The sequence below is a fragment of the Neoarius graeffei genome, chromosome 9, assembly GCF_027579695.1.
Source record: "Neoarius graeffei isolate fNeoGra1 chromosome 9, fNeoGra1.pri, whole genome shotgun sequence".
Lineage (NCBI taxonomy): Eukaryota > Metazoa > Chordata > Actinopteri > Siluriformes > Ariidae > Neoarius > Neoarius graeffei.
In genome coordinates, this window is record NC_083577.1 from 3299841 (window position 1) to 3315819 (window position 15979).

The 15979-nt window shown below is 45.9% G+C and overlaps 1 protein-coding gene across 2 annotated transcripts in view; it reads right to left on the reverse strand.

Moving 5' to 3' along the window:
• Positions 1 to 9156, reverse strand: part of sestd1 (SEC14 and spectrin domains 1) — a 151742-nt gene extending 142586 nt beyond the window's left edge. For both annotated transcript variants that reach the window (XM_060928949.1, XM_060928948.1), the window contains exon 1: positions 9040 to 9156. The gene's annotated coding sequence lies outside the window, so the exon portion shown is untranslated. The remainder of the gene's footprint in view (positions 1 to 9039) is intronic.
• Between the last annotated feature and the right edge of the window lie 6823 nt (positions 9157 to 15979).

Genomic DNA, 15979 nt, shown 5'->3' on the forward strand with positions numbered 1-15979 from the left:
GACATACTACAAACTATTTTATGTGGTTATATTATATATTTATATCTTGTTTTATTTTAATTGATATATTGTTGAATTGACATTCTAGCTTTTTCGATATGTATCAATAGCTTAATTTAGACAGATACGTCATATTTTTGATATTTTGATTGTTCTAGATCAGGGGTCGGTAACTCTAGGCACGCGTGCCACAACTGGCACGCTGAGGAATTTCCAGTGGCACACTGACGATGATACACAAACCTAATTATTCAACACATTAAAAATGTTCAAACGTCATCTTGAACTGTCATTGGCTGTTGCATGGCGAGCCTGCTCTTTTAGCATGACGACACAATATAGCGCCCCCTCCCAGTGTTGCCAGATACTGCTGACGTTTTCCAGCCCAAAATATGTTCAAAATCCACCAAAATGCACTTAAAACCGCCCAATCCGGCAACACTTCCCCCTCCCCATATTTCTCACGAGACAGGCCCACTTGATGCAGCAGTTGCGCCAAGATGGCAAAGAAGCCGACAGTTCGGGCTTTCCTCTCCTCGTGGACCAAAGAATATGGGTTCGTTTCTCAGAGCGACCATGCTGTGTGCACGTTGTGTTTTGAAAGTGTTGTGTTTCGAGCATCCAGTGTTAAATGTCATTTCAAGGCAAAGCACGAAAAGACTTTCAAAGATCAGGCAGATAGGGACGAATCACTCTCACACGCAGTGTGCGGATATGGGAAGCAAGCCCACACTTTAAAAGTCTTTGCCTCAGCTAAAAACAATGCCACTGAAGCTAGCTATATAATTTCTCACCGCATAGCTAAACATGGAAAGCCATTCACAGACGGTGAATACATTAAAAGTGCCCTTCAACCAAAAACGTTTAATACTGGCTCTTTTTGAAATACCATAGTTCACTCCGAGTTGCATATGCATGCTGCATGTGAAAATGTAATTCTACCCCCATTCCCTGTATTAGCTTATGAAAGAAAAGAGTCAGAAAAACGAGCGGATCTGAAAAAGCCCTACGAACTTGCGTCGCTTCAAAAATTAGTATTCATGGCCTCGCCCACCTTGGCTTGCGACGGCCCACAGGAAGAAAGTTCGGATTTAAGCGTGAGGAGAGATAGCAGAGCCCATCTCGTCAGTAGCTAAAGAAGAGGACCTAACAGCAAGTTGAAAACATGTCTGAACAAGTTCGTGCCTGTGTTATTTGTGGCAGTAACACATCAACATTGCATGTTTGGGGAGGCTGGGAGCTCCCCTGCGCGAATTACGAGCGTTCAAAGTCGGGCTGGAGCCACCGACAGAAACAAAACCTAAGCGGAGCAACGTTGCAAGATAGAAGAGGTGAAAAAGAAATGGTTGGAATTTATCTTTGGAACACCACCAGCGAAGTATAATGCAGCGTTAGTACTGTGTTCTGATCATTTCAACCACAGTGACTTTTCAAACTTCAGTAGTGGTTTTGCTTCGAGGTTGTTTTTAAGATTTGGATCTGTACCGTCAAGACGATCGACCACCAGCTCACAAGCTGTAAGTAAAACATGAACTTTTTGTTCGAAGGTTTTTGTTACAAAATAGCATGTTCATATTCTCTACATTAGCATGCATGACATGGTCACAAGCTCGGCAGGGATGAGAGTTTTCCGCTTTTTCTGAGTAAAAAACGACCTTTTTATATTATGCCAAATCCGTTGAGAATGTTTATTAATTTCTGGGGGTTGGGGTATGTTCCTTCATGCTGTTCAAACTTTAACAACTCCAACGATGTTTACACATTATGTGTAAGTCGCCATCTTTAGTCTCGTTTAAATCTCGTTGAATGTGATGTAAAATCTGTGTTATCTACATTGTTATTGGTCAAAACATTGATGTCGAGACCATAATAGCCAATCGAAACAGTTTTTACAAAGACACCCACATCCGCTTGTTCTGACCCACTGGAGATAGCGTCACATTGCTGTTAGCCAATCAGAGGTAACACGTTTACATGTCATGAATATTAATGAGTAAGAGCTGAAATCCTGTAGTTCTCCCGCCACCCACTCCTCCACCAAACTAGAACAGCCTGAAACAGGAGAACCACAGTATGTTTTTTCACCAAAACCGCCTCACGGGGCATTCATTCATACTAGAGACTACCGCACAATTAATGAAAAAACGATGCAATGAGACCTTTAAGGAGGCCTTTCTCTCCAGCTCGGATAGTCTTTTTGAGGGGCTGCCAAATAAAGAGACAATAAAATCAAGAATAAAAGACATGCCCGTATCAGCCAGAACTGTTGAGTGACGAATTGGTGAAATGGCAGAAAGCATAAGGGTGCAGCAAACAACTGACATAAAGTGGGTTAAAGTGTGTGAGGTTAATGGCATAAAACAAGTGCAATGGTGTTTTACATTTGCTCAATGCATTAAATATCCATATCCGTCTAAAATGTGTGGTGTCTAATTACACATAGTTAACAACACCTATTTGAATGGCACACTAACAAGAAAAATTTCTAATTGGCACTACATGGCAAAAAGGTTGCCGACCCGTTCTAGATCATTATTGTTTCACTGTTTGAGATTTTCAAGTTCTCTGCTGCCCATACTCTTGTGCAAATAGATTGATATTACATATTGTTTCCCATTTTTCATGCATATTAAAAAAATAAATAATAATTCATGAACTATTTTTATCTTTTTTATTTATTCAGAATGTTGGAGAAAACTTTTGACTTTTTAGATACAGCACTACTTTATACTTGCACATGATTATGTAATTTCTATTATTTTTATTGCTCGATATATTTATAATTGATTAAAAAAATTACTAAAAATGATACATCAAAAATTTTCGGCACGCTACACGCGAAAATAGTAAAAAAAAAAAAAATTTTTTGGCTCGCTACGCTCGCCATGGTGCCCAAATTAAAAACCTGTCTTTGCCCCTGTATTGTGAGAGCATGGTCAGTGTGTGAGTATGGCGACTGTGAGAGTATGGTCAGTGTGTGTGTGTGTGTGTGTGTGAGCATGGTCAGTGTGAGTATGGTCAGTGTGTGTGTGTGTGAGAGCATGGTCAGTGTGAGTATGGACAGTGTGTGTGTGAGAGCATGGTCAGTGTGAGTATGGACAGTGTGTGTGTGAGAGCATGGTCAGTGTGAGTATGGACAGTGTGTGTGAGAGCATGGTCAGTGTGAGTATGGACAGTGTGTGTGAGAGCATGGTCAGTGTGAGTATGGACAGTGTGTGTGAGAGCATGGTCAGTGTGAGTATGGACAGTGTGTGTGAGAGCATGGTCAGTGTGAGTATGGACAGTGTGTGTGAGAGCATGGTCAGTGTGAGTATGGACAGTGTGTGTGAGAGCATGGTCAGTGTGTATGTGAGCATGGAGAGCATGGTCAGTGTGGTCAGCGCACGCGTATGGTCAGTACGAGCGCGAGTATGGTGATTGAGAGAGCATGGTCAGTATGCATGGGAGCATGGTCAGTGCGAGCAAGGTCAGTGTGTGTGGGAGGGTATTGTCAGTGTGAGTGCATGGCCAGTGTGTGTATGTGAGTATGGTCAGTGGCGTCAGTGTGAGAGTACCGTCAGTATGTGTGAGAGCATGGTCAGCATGTGTGCGTGCATGTGTGAGAGAGGGAGTATGGTCAGTGTGTGTGAGAGAGAGAGAAAATGGTCAGTGTGTGTGTGTGAGAGTATGGTCAGTATGATCACTGTGTGTGTGTGAGTAAGGTCAGTGTGGTCAGTGTGAGAGTATGTCTGTGTGTGTTTGAGTGAGGTCAGTATGGTCAGTATGAGTGTATGTCAGTTTGAGTATGGTCACTGTGTGTGTGTGTTTGAGTAAGGTCAGTGAGGTCAGTGTGAGAGTATGTCAGTGTGAGTATGGTCAGTGTGTGTGCATGCACGCGCATGTGAGAGAGTATGGTCAGTATGTGTGTATGGTCAGTATGAGAGTATGTATGTGTGTGTAGGTATGGTCAGTATGAGTGTGTGTTTGAGTAAGGTCAGTGTGGTCAGCGTGTGTGTATGGTCAGTGTGAGTATGGTCAGTATGTGTGTGTAGGCATGGTCAGTATGAGTGTTTGAGTAAGGTCAGTGTGGTCAGTGTGAGTGTGTGTCAGTGTGAGTATGGTCAGTGTGTGTGCGCGCGCACGTGTGAGAGAGTGAGAGCATGGTCAGTGTGTGTGTGTAGGTATGGTCAGTGTGAGTATGGTCAGTGTGAGTATGTTCAGTGTATGTGTGTGAGAGTAGATGGTGCCCAAATTAAAAACCTGTCTTTGCCCCTGTATTGTGAGAGCATGGTAAGTGTGTGAGTATGGCGACTGCGAGAGTATGGTCAGTGTGTGTGTGCGCGTGAGTATGGTGATTGTGAGAGTATGGTCAGCGCGGTCGGCGCGTGAGTATGGTCAGCACGCACAAGTATGGCCAGTGTGAGCGCGGGTATGGTGATTGAGAGAGTATGGACAGTGTGAGTATGGTCAGCATGCATGGGAGTGTGGTCAGTGCGAGTATGGTCAGTGTGTGTGGGAGTGTTGTCAGTCTGAGTGTATGGCCAGTGTGAGAATGTGGTCAGTGTGTGTATGGGAGTATGGCCAGTATCGTCAGTGTGAGAGTATGGCCAGTATGTGTGAGAGCATGGTCAGCATGTGTGAGTGTGTGTGAGAGAGAGGGAGTATGGTCAGTGTGAGAGTGTGGTCTGTGTGTGAGAGAGTGTGTGTGTGTGTGTGTGTGTGTGTGTGTGTGTGTGTGTGTGTGAGAGAGAGAGAGAGTGAGAGAGAGAGAGAGTATGGTCAGTGTGTGAGTGTGAGTGTGTGTGAGTGAGAGAGAGTATGGTCAGTGTGTGTGAGTGTGTGTGAGAGAGTGGTGTGTGTGTGTGTGTGAGAGTGAGAGAGAGAGAGTATGGTCAGTGTGTGAGTGTGAGTGTGTGTGAGTGAGAGAGTATGGTCAGTGTGTGAGTGTGTGTGAGAGAGTATGGTCAGTGTGAGAGTGTGGTCTGTGTGTGAGAGAGTATGGTCAGTGTGTGAGTGTGTGTGAGAGAGTATGGTCAGTGTGAGAGTGTGGTCTGTGTGTGAGAGAGTATGGTCAGTGTGTGTGTGAGAGAGAGAGTATGGTCAGTGTGAGAGTGTGGTCTGTGTGTGAGAGAGTATGGTCAGTGTGTGTGTGTGTGTGTGAGTGAGAGAGTATGGTCAGTGTGTGTGTGTGTGAGAGTATGGTCAGTGTGAGAGTGTGGTCTCTGTGTGAGAGAGTATGGTCAGTGTGTGTGTGTGTGTGTGTGTGTGAGTATGGTCAGTGTGTGTGTGTGCGCGCGCGCGGTCAGTGTGAGAGTGTGTTTGAGTAAGGTCAGTGTGACAGTATGTCAGTGTGAGTATGGTCAGTGTCTGTGCGCGCGCATGTGAGAGAGAATGGTCAGTGTGTGTGTGTGGTCAGTATGAGAGTATGTCAGTGTGAGTATGGTCAGTGTGTGTGTGTGTGTGTGTGTGTAGGTATGGTCAGGGTGGTCACTATGAGAGTGTGTGCGTGTTTGAGTAAGGTCAGTATGAGAGTATGTCAGTGTGAGTATGGTCAGTGTGTGCGCGCACGTGTGAGAGAGAGTGAGAGTATGGTGAGTGTGTGTGTGGTCGGTATGAGAGTATGTCAGTGTGTGTGTGGTCAGTATGAGAGTATGTCAGTGTGTGTGCACGCGCGCGTGTGAGAGAGAGTATGGTGTGGGTGTGGTCAGTACGAGAGAATGTCAGTGTGAGTATGCGTGTTTGAGTAAGGTCAGTGTGACAGTATGTCAGTGTGAGTATGGTCAGTGTCTGTGCGCGCGCGAGAGAGAATGGTCTGTGTGTGTGTGGTCAGTATGAGAGAATGTCAGCGTGAGTATGGTCAGCGTGTGTAGGTATGGTCAGGGTGGTCACTATGAGAGTGTGTGTTTTTGAGTAAGGTCAGTATGAGAGTATGTCAGTGTGAGTATGGTCAGTGTGTGTGTGTAGGTATGGTCAGGGTGGTCACTATGAGAGTGTGTGTGTGTTTGAGTATGGTCAGTATGAGAGTATGTCAGTGTGAGTATGGTCAGTGTGTGTGTGTAGGTATGGTCAGGGTGGTCACTATGAGAGTGTGTGTGTGTGTGTGTGTGTGTGTGTGTGTTTGAGTATGGTCAGTATGAGAGTATGTCAGTGTGAGTATGGTCAGTGTGTGTGTGTAGGTATGGTCAGGGTGGTCACTATGAGAGTGTGTGTGTTTGAGTATGGTCAGTATGAGAGTATGTCAGTGTGAGTATGGTCAGTGTGTGTGTGTGTAGGTATGGTCAGGGTGGTCACTATGAGAGTGTCTGTGTGTTTGAGTATGGTCAGTATGAGAGTATGTCAGTGTGAGTATGGTCAGTGTGTGTGCGCGCACGTGTGAGAGAGAGTGAGAGTATGGTGAGTGTGTGTGTGGTCGGTATGAGAGTACGTCAGTGTGTGGTCAGTGTGGTCAGTATGAGAGTATGTCAGTGTGAGTATGATCAGTGTGTGTGCACGCGCGCGTGAGAGAGAGTATGGTGTGGGTGTGTGTGGTCAGTATGAGAGAATGTCAGTGTGAGTATGTGTGTTTGAGTAAGGTCAGTGTGACAGTATGTCAGTGTGAGTATGGTCAGTGTCTGTGCGCGCGCGAGAGAGAATGGTCTGTGTGTGTGGTCAGTATGAGAGAATGTCAGTGTGAGTATGGTCAGCGTGTGTAGGTATGGTCAGGGTGGTCACTATGAGAGTGTGTGTGTTTGAGTAAGGTCAGTATGAGAGTTTGTCAGTGCGAGTATGGTCAGTGTGTGCGCGCATGTGTGAGAGAGAGTGAGAGCATGGTCATTGTGTGTGTAGGTATGGTCAGTATGCCAGTGAGAGTATGGTCAGCGCGTGTGTAGGTATGGTCAGTATGAGAGTATGTCAGTGTGAGTATGGTCAGTGTGTGTGCGCGCGCGCGCGTGTGAGTAAGGTCAGTGTGAGAGTATGTCAGTGTGAGCATGGTCAACGTGAGAGTACGGTCAGCGTGGTCAACGTGAGAGCATGGTCAGTGTGTGTGAAAGGGACAGTATGGTCAATGTGAGAGTATGGTCAGCGTGGTCAACGTGAGAGTATGGTCAGTGTGTGAGAGAGGGAGAGTATGGCCAATGTGAGAGTGTGGTCAGTGTAAGAGTATGGTCAGTGTGCATGAGACGGAGAGTATGGTCAGTGTGAGAGTATGGTCAGTGTGCGTGAGAGGGAGAGTATGGTCAGTGTGAGAGTATGGTCAGTGTGCGTGAGAGGGAGAGTATGATCAGCGTGAGAGTATGGTCAGTGTGTGTGAGTATGGTCAGTGTGGTCAGTGTGTGTGTGTGTGTGTGAGTATGGTCAGTGTGGTCAGCATGTGCGTGTGAGAGTATGGTCAACGTGAGAGTATGGTCAGTGTGAGAGTATGGTCAGTGTGGTCAGTGTGTGTGTGTGTGAGAGAGCATGGTCAGCGTGGTCAGCATGTGTGTGTGAGAGTATGGTCAACGTGAGAGTATGGTCAGTGTGAGAGTATGGTCAGTGTGGTCAGTATGTGTGTGTGAGAGAGAGTATGGTCAGTGTGTGTGTGTGTGTGTGTGTGTGTGTGTGAGAGAGTATGGTCAGTGTGAGAGTATGGTCAGTGTGTGTGTGTGTGTGTGTGTGTGTGTGTGTGTGTGTGTGTGAGAGAGAGAGTATGGTCGGTGTCAGAGTATGGTCAGTGTGGTCAGTGTGTGTGTGTGTGTGTGTGTGTGTGAGAGAGAGAGAGAGAGAGAATGGTCAGTGTGATCAGTATGTGTGTGTGTGTGTGTGTGTGTGTGTGTGTGAGAGAGAGAGAGTATGGTCAGTATGTGTGTGAGCATGGTCAGTGTGGTCAGTATGTGAGTGTGTGAGTATGGTCAGTATGTGTGTGAGAGTATGGTCAGCGTGAGAGTATGGTCAGTATGTGTGAGAGTATGGTCAGCGTGAGAGTATGGTCAGTATGTGTGTGAGAGTATGGTCAGCGTGAGAGCATGGTCAGTATGTGTGTGAGAGTATGGTCAGCGAGAGAGCATGGTCAGTATGTGTGAGAGTATGGTCAGCATGTGTGAGAGAGTATGGTCAGCGTGAGAGTATGGTCAGTATGCGTGTGAGAGTATGGCCAGCGTGAGAGTATGGCGAACGTGAGAGTATGGTCAGTATGAGTGTGAGAGTATGGTCAGCGTGAGAGTATGGTCAGTATGAGTGTGAGAGTGTGGTCAGTATGTGTGAGAGTGTGGTCAGTATGTGTGAGAGTGTGGTCAGCGTGAGAGTATGGTCAGCGTGAGAGTATGGTCAGTATGTGTGAGTATGGTCAGCGTGAGAGTATGGTCAGTATGTGTGTGAGAGTATGGTCAGCGTGAGAGTATGGTCAGCGTGAGAGCATGGTCAGTATGTGTGAGAGTATGGTCAGAATGTGTGAGAGTATGGTCAGAATGTGTGAGAGTATGGTCAGCGTGAGAGTATGGTCAGTATGTGTGTGAGAGTATGGCCAGCGTGAGAGTATGGTCAGTGTGAGAGTATGGTCAGTGTGGCCAGTGTGTGTGTGTGTGTGTATATATGGTCAGTGTGGTCAGTATGTGCGCCGCGGCTCCATCCGGGTTCTTCCTCCTCTACACTCAGCACACTGGCACCTGGAATATCCGTTTGGAGCGGCGCACGCGACTTGCACATTTAAAAACCAATAATTACAATAACAACAACAACAATAATAATAATAATAATAATAATAATAATAATAATAAACAACGGCCAAACTGAGGCGTTTTCCTTTTCCCTGAGTTTTAGATATAATACTAGCCAATTTTCTTCAGACCGCAGCCGTGTGTACAAAACCTGCAGATAGAACAGCATTAAAGCGCACAATGCTACACTCATTAGCATCCGCTGCGTCTCAGGAGCCTCCGGGAGAGAGTGCAGGAAAAGCGCTGTTAGCTTAGCATCATTCCCTCAGCTCAGCTCAGCGCAGCGCCCGCACTCACGGCTCAGCCTCCTTCAGCTGCAGGGACGCTCACTCCGCTCACAACAACCAACAAAGTCCCCTTTCAAAGCCAGCAGCGAGTCACACATTACCTCCTGCGGGCCTCAGGCGCTGATGATCCGGGGGAGAGCGGGGGGGAGAGCGGGGATCAACCCGCCGCGCAGAGCCGCAACACAACCGCCACAGAGCTGCTAACACCTTAGCCGCTGTGTTTTGTGGAAGAGGGGCGGGTCAGATCAACCAAAGCCGCACCCACAATACACGCCAACCAATGAAATTCTTTCATGGAGGTGGGCGGAGCTAGGCTGTGCTCTGAACCGGACTGGATGATCACTCGGTGCGTCATTTAATGAAAATAAAATAAAATAAAATAAATCCGGCGGTTTATAAAGAGTTTATGTTCTTATCAAATCACTGAGGTAATGTGTTAATATTTATTTTACATTTGCTTTCATATTAGAAGTGCACGATGAACAGAAAAGTACATATAAAAATATTATTATTATTATTATTATTATTATTATTGTTGTTGTTGTTGTTGTAGTACATAATATAATTTACATATAAGGAAAACTATAAATATTAATGAAAAATACAACAAATGATTTTTAAAAAACTAAATAGAATAAATACATTGTGCACCAATGGTGCTGCTGCTATTATCTCATCTCATCTCATTATCTGTAGCCGCTTTATCCTTCTACAGGGTTGCAGGCAAGCTGGAGCCTATCCCAGCTGGCGAAAGGCGGGGTTCACCCTGGACAAGTCGCCAGGTCATCACAGGGCTGACACATAGACACAGACAACCATTCACACTCACATTCACACCTACGCTCAATTTAGAGTCACCAGTTAACCTAACCTGCATGTCTTTGGACTGTGGGGGAAACCGGAGCACCCGGAGGAAACCCACGCGGACACGGGGAGAACATGCAAACTCCGCACAGAAAGGCCCTCACCGGCCCCGGGGCTTGAATCCGGACCTTCTTGCTGTGAGGCGACAGCACTAACCACTACACCACCGTGCCGCCCCGCTGCTATTATTATTATTATTATTATTATTATGAAGGAGTCTGTATTGTCAGGGATTTGTAACAGTCAGAGATAAAGTAATAACCTGAAGTTTTCTGACATGGGAAAGTGTTCAGGACCAAAGACTTTACACTTCATGGTTTCTCAGTCAGGGGGCGGCACGGTGGTGTAGTGGTTAGCGCTGTCGCCTCACAGCAAGAAGGTCCTGGGTTCGAGCCCCGTGGCCGGCGAGGGCCTTTCTGTGCGGAGTTTGCATGTTCTCCCCGTGTCCGCGTGGGTTTCCTCCGGGTGCTCCGGTTTCCCCCACAGTCCAAAGACATGCAGGTTAGGTTAACTGGTGACTCTAAATTGACCGTAGGTGTGAGTGTGAATGGTTGTCTGTGTCTATGTGATGATCTGGTGACTTGTCCAGGGTGAACCCCGCCTCTCACCCGTAGTCAGCTGGGATAGGATCCAGCCCGCCTGCAACCCTGCACAGGATAAGCGGCTACAGATAATGGATGGATGTGTGATTAAGGAACCACTATTTATAGTTGGATCAACAAAGCATTCTCCATCTATCTATTAATGATCTAATGTCTAATTACGGCGGCACGGTGGTGTAGTGGTTAGCGCTGTCGCCTCACAGCAAGAAGGTCCTGGGTTCGAGCCCCGGGGCCGGCGAGGGCCTTTCTGTGTGGAGTTTGCATGTTCTCCCCGTGTCCGCGTGGGTTTCCTCCGGGTACTCCGGTTTCCCCCACAGTCCAAAGACATGCAGGTTAGGTTAACTGGTGACTCTAAATTGAGCGTAGGTGTGAATGTGAGTGTGAATGGTTGTCTGTGTCTATGTGTCAGCCCTGTGATGACCTGGCGACTTGTCCAGGGTGAACCCCGCCTTTCGCCCGTAGTCAGCTGGGATAGGCTCCAGCTTGCCTGCGACCCTGTAGAAGGATAAAGCGGCTAGAGAAAATGAGATGAGATGAGATGTCTAATTACTGAGAGATCTTGAGATGCCACTGTGGGTCGGCTTTAGCTAGAGTTTGTTTTTCTGATCCACACAACATCTAAAGTCTTACCAAAGCTTACGAAGTTTCATCCAAACTTTCAACTGTGGAGCAATACAATAAAAAGAAAACACATTTTCACAGAAACATCAAACAGTGGATTTCTATTAGCACTTTCTATTTGCACTTCCAATCATTAGTTCCCATAACCACGAGTAGGGGAGAGCAGGGTGACTTGGGACAGGTTTCAGCTTTTGTAGATTGTGTGAAATTCTTTGCAGGTCGCATCATGTTCATATTGCATTAGAGAGTATTTACTGTATGCTCTGACCACAACATTAGGTTCTCAGCTTGTCACATACACTGGCCTTCAGACTTCACTTTTTCTGTCATTATTTTTTTTTTTGCAGGGAGACATGGGACATTATGTTGGGAGACTTGGGACATCGACGGGAGGTATGGTCCATTGTGTTGGAAGACTTGGGACATTGTGGAGAGACATGGGACATCAAGGGGAGACAGGACATGGGACATTATGTTGGGAGACTTAGGACAGAGTGGGGAGACATGGGACATCGAGCAGAGACATGGGACATTATGTTGGGAGACTTGGGACATTGTGGAGAGACATGGGACATCGAGGGGAGACTTATGTTGGGAGACTTGGGACATTGTAGAGAGACATGGGACAAGAATAAAATACCTAGCTTTATCCTATATGTTTAATTTTTATTTATTATCAAAATGTGTAACATATGAACTGTATGAACACAACGCTGGTACAGCAATTTAAAAGAATGTCAGTTTACCAAAAACCTTACAAGACAAAACAGTTCCATTCTCAAGAAGGAAAGAGATAAGTTTAATCCTCATACAGGGACACGCCCACATTTTTAACAAAAAAATTCAAAACAATTTTATATTTGTAAACCACAAGAAAAAATCTGTAACGTGATGAACTGTCCCAACTCTCCCCATCTGGCCATTTTGGGGGAAAAAATCCCTTAAATGTTTCCCCCCAGAATTTAAGTTTAATAAATAATACTATATCTGGTAACCCAAGGCTACAGACTTTAATCCCTAACGAATCCCCAGTTCCCCAGCGTACATTACACCATAGAGTGGAGGTGGAGGCGAAGGACAAAATACATGTTTTGGTTGAATAAAAGATTGAACTGCACAAACTTTACTGCAGTGTCCAGCTTCGACTCCAAAGGAAGTCGGTTACTCTCAGGGGCAACATCAAACTTCTGAGGGAATCTCAAACCTGATTGGTTGAAATTAATTTATAGGAATACAAACGGTCCCATGGGCGGCACAGTGGTGTAGTGGTTAGCGCTGTCGCCTCACAGCAAGAAGGTCCGGGTTCGAGCCCCGTGGCCGGCGAGGGCCTTTCTGTGTGGAGTTTGCATGTTCTCCCCGTGTCCGCGTGGGTTTCCTCCGGGTGCTCCGGTTTCCCCCACAGTCCAAAGACATGCAGGTTAGGTTAACTGGTGACTCTAAATTGAGCGTAGGTGTGAATGTGAGTGTGAATGGTTGTCTGTGCCTATGTGTCAGCCCTGTGATGACCTGGCGACTTGTCCAGGGTGAACCCCGCCTTTCGCCCGTAGTCAGCTGGGATAGGATCCAGCTCGCCTGCGACCCTGTAGAAGGATAAAGTGGCTGGAGATAATGAGACAAACGGTCCCAAGTCTCCCTGCTCTCCCCTGCCCAATAATTCCCCAAAAAGCCAAAATACAATCCGTTCAGAAACGCACAGCCATCAATAACCAAATAATTAGCCTTTTTCTCTCATGTTTTTTTCCTCTCTCTCATTTCCTGAGAGGTGATATGTCACTCTGCTTGCTGTCACTGATCTCACATGGACATGGATCCCAGTCACTCACGTCCTTTTGGGACGTTTGTGCTTCGTATGCATTTTATTTGCATTCATTTACGATCACAACCTTCTAATAGACTCATTCCTTCTTAGACCTGCTGAATCTACAGTGCCCTCCACAAGTATTGGCACCCCATTGAAAACCTGTGGTGCGAGCTGAAGAAGAGAAGGTCGAGGACCCTGGATGATGTGGAGAGATTGTGTAAGGAGGAACAGTCTCAGATGCCCTGCTCTGTATCGCCAACCTTATAAAATGTTACAGGAGTTGGGGGTGTCGTGGCTCAGGTGGATGGGGCACCATGCCGTGGGTCTGGGGACCCGGGTTCGATTCCGGCCCGGAGTCATTTCCCAGTCCCTCCTGCTCGTTTCCTGTCTCTGTCCTGTCCAGTGGAGGTGAAAAGGGCCCCAAAAAATATCTTTTAAAAAAAAAAATGTTACAGGAGAGACTCAGTGCTGTTTTACTGCCAAAGGGAGGTTGTATTAAATAAGTATAAAATGTAGGGGTGGCAATAATAGTGAAACGTGTTTTTTGTTGAAAATATATTTCTTAATGAGGGATTTGTTTTTCTTTGAATAAATTTATTTTAATGAAAGGTTGGATTTTTCTCATTGTTTCAGTGTGAGATGAAGTGACTTCACCAAAAGGTGGATATTTTTTAACCCTTTTTACTCATCTTTACAAGGGGTGCCAATAATTATGGAGTGCCCTGTATATGCAGCTCAGGTATTTGAACCATCTTTTTCCCTCTTTCTCAAGGCCTCTGCATGCTCTTGCGACAAGGCTTTCACAGATAGCTTTTCGCAGACAGTTGTAATTTATTGTTGAGCGGGGAGTAATAGGCGTGCGCGATGTTATTCACCAGCACAACGCAAGGGGGCGTGAAGTCGCTAGGAGTAGTTGGTGGGTGTGGTTAGTGGAGTGTTTATCCTCCGGTTACTTAATGACTAGAACTTTTTTTTTATAATGACTAGAACTGGAGTCGTATAGATGTGCGTACTTCCTCGCTTCCTCAATCAACCGCTCTTCATGCTGCTCCATCTTCGCTCGTGTTTTTAAAAATGGCGGTCGTGAAAACAAACCAAACCGGGAAAGTAGGGAAGCGGAAGTGCGTGTACAGCGGATGTAGAGTGGACCAATCAGAGCCCTCTTGTCTGCGACGCTGTCTGCGAGGCTTCTGCGGTGGTCACAATTTTTGGGAGGTGCGCGCAGAGCGTCTGCGAAGGTGGGGGGGCTACGCAGACACTGTCTGCGATGCTATCTGCGAGGACTGGGTTGTCAGCATAAATTGGCCTTCACTCTACAGCAGTAAAAGGTGGCCATCCCAAGACTCTGAAATGACCTGTTATTATACATTGTGTATCGTTTACTTCTGTTTATAAGACAGAACTGAAAGTATTTTATTTTTCAGCATTTGTGAGCACGTTGTTGAGAACGGTTTCTGATTACATTATTTGTAACTTGTTGTTCAGGACTGTAAAGCACTCTGGCTTAACTCTGGTTATTTTAGGAGCCTATATATATATATATATATATATATATATATATATATATATATATATATATATATATATATATATATATATATATATTTTTTTTTTTTTAAATGTACTTCCTTTGCTAGTTTAGTCTGTAGTCACAGACGCCGTGACAGTCGAACACTTGTTGTGGATCTTTTTCCTCGTCCCAGTCCATGTCCAGGTGGTTCGGTGCTACAGTTTGGTGTTTGAACACTGAGCCTCTGAAATGTTTCTGACATGAAAAATAATGTCTTTAATGTGCACAACCTCCCATTTAAATCTATAATGTATTACTGGTCTACATATCATCATCATCATCATCATGGCTCCCATCACTTAGGTGATGATCAGGTTCTTTGCGTCGCATCGCCGGCAATGTGTTGTCTCCAACAAAAAAGCTCAAAGTTCCTGACAGAACAACCAATGCCAGCACCAACTGTACATCTCCAAGCACCTCTGTCCACTGCCAAATGTTCCCATGTATCAGTTGGAATTCCAAAGTCCTTAAGTCTGCACTTAATGGAATCTTTATAACGTAGACAAGGACGACCAACTGAGCATTTACCAGTGGTGAGCTCACCACAGAGAACACATCCCAGGTGACACCTTTTAATAGAAGAAGAAGAAACCTTTATTTGCCACATGTACACTTCAAACACAGTGAAATTCATCCTCTGCATTTAACCCATCTGAAACAGTGAACACACACGCACACGCACACACACACCCAGAGCAGTGGGCAGCCACACCAGAGCACCTGGGGAGCAGTCAGGGGTTCGGTACCTCGCTCAAGGGCACTTCAGCCCAAGGCCGCCCCACGTTAACCTACGTAACTGCATGTCTTTGGACTGTGGGGGAAACCGGAGCACCCGGAGGAAACCCACACAGACACGGGGAGAACCTGCAAACTCCACACAGAAAGGCCCTCGCCGGCCGCTGGGCTCGAACCCGGAACCTTCTTGCTGTGAGGCGACCATGCTAACCACTACACCACCGTGCCACCCGGTGGTGAGTTGAGTGACAGATGTCACATACGAACACCCAGGATCTTATCTTCCCAGGAAGCACCAACAGTCTTCCTCAAACAATGAAGGTGAAATAGATTCAGATTCAGACGGCGCTCCTGACGTCTGGACGTACTGTAGGCTACAATTCACAACCATAAAGTAGAATAATCGTGTTTCCTAATGGTTAGCTTTGGGACCAAAAGGTCGCCAGTTTGATTCCCTGGACCAGCAGGAATGGTTGAAATGCCCTTGAACAAGGCACCGAACCTCCAGCTGCTCCCCAGGCTGCTCTGGGTGTGTTGTACATCACTCTGGATAAGAGCTTCTTCTAAATGCCATTAATGTAATGTAACATTTCTCTCCATTTCAACAAATACCATTAATACAAATGAAATGCTCTTAATTTAAACAGGCCATGATGTTCTCCTGCTGGTCCTTTAACTCCTGTTTCAGATAAGAGCTGATACTCTAATGAAATGATGGCCTTTGAGTTAATGGATTCATGGAGCTAATGGACTTTTCATCTCGGATAATACAGTACAATTTAACCGACAACTTTTCATCATGCTACAAATCGACACATCTCACTGTACGACACACTCGGCACACAGTT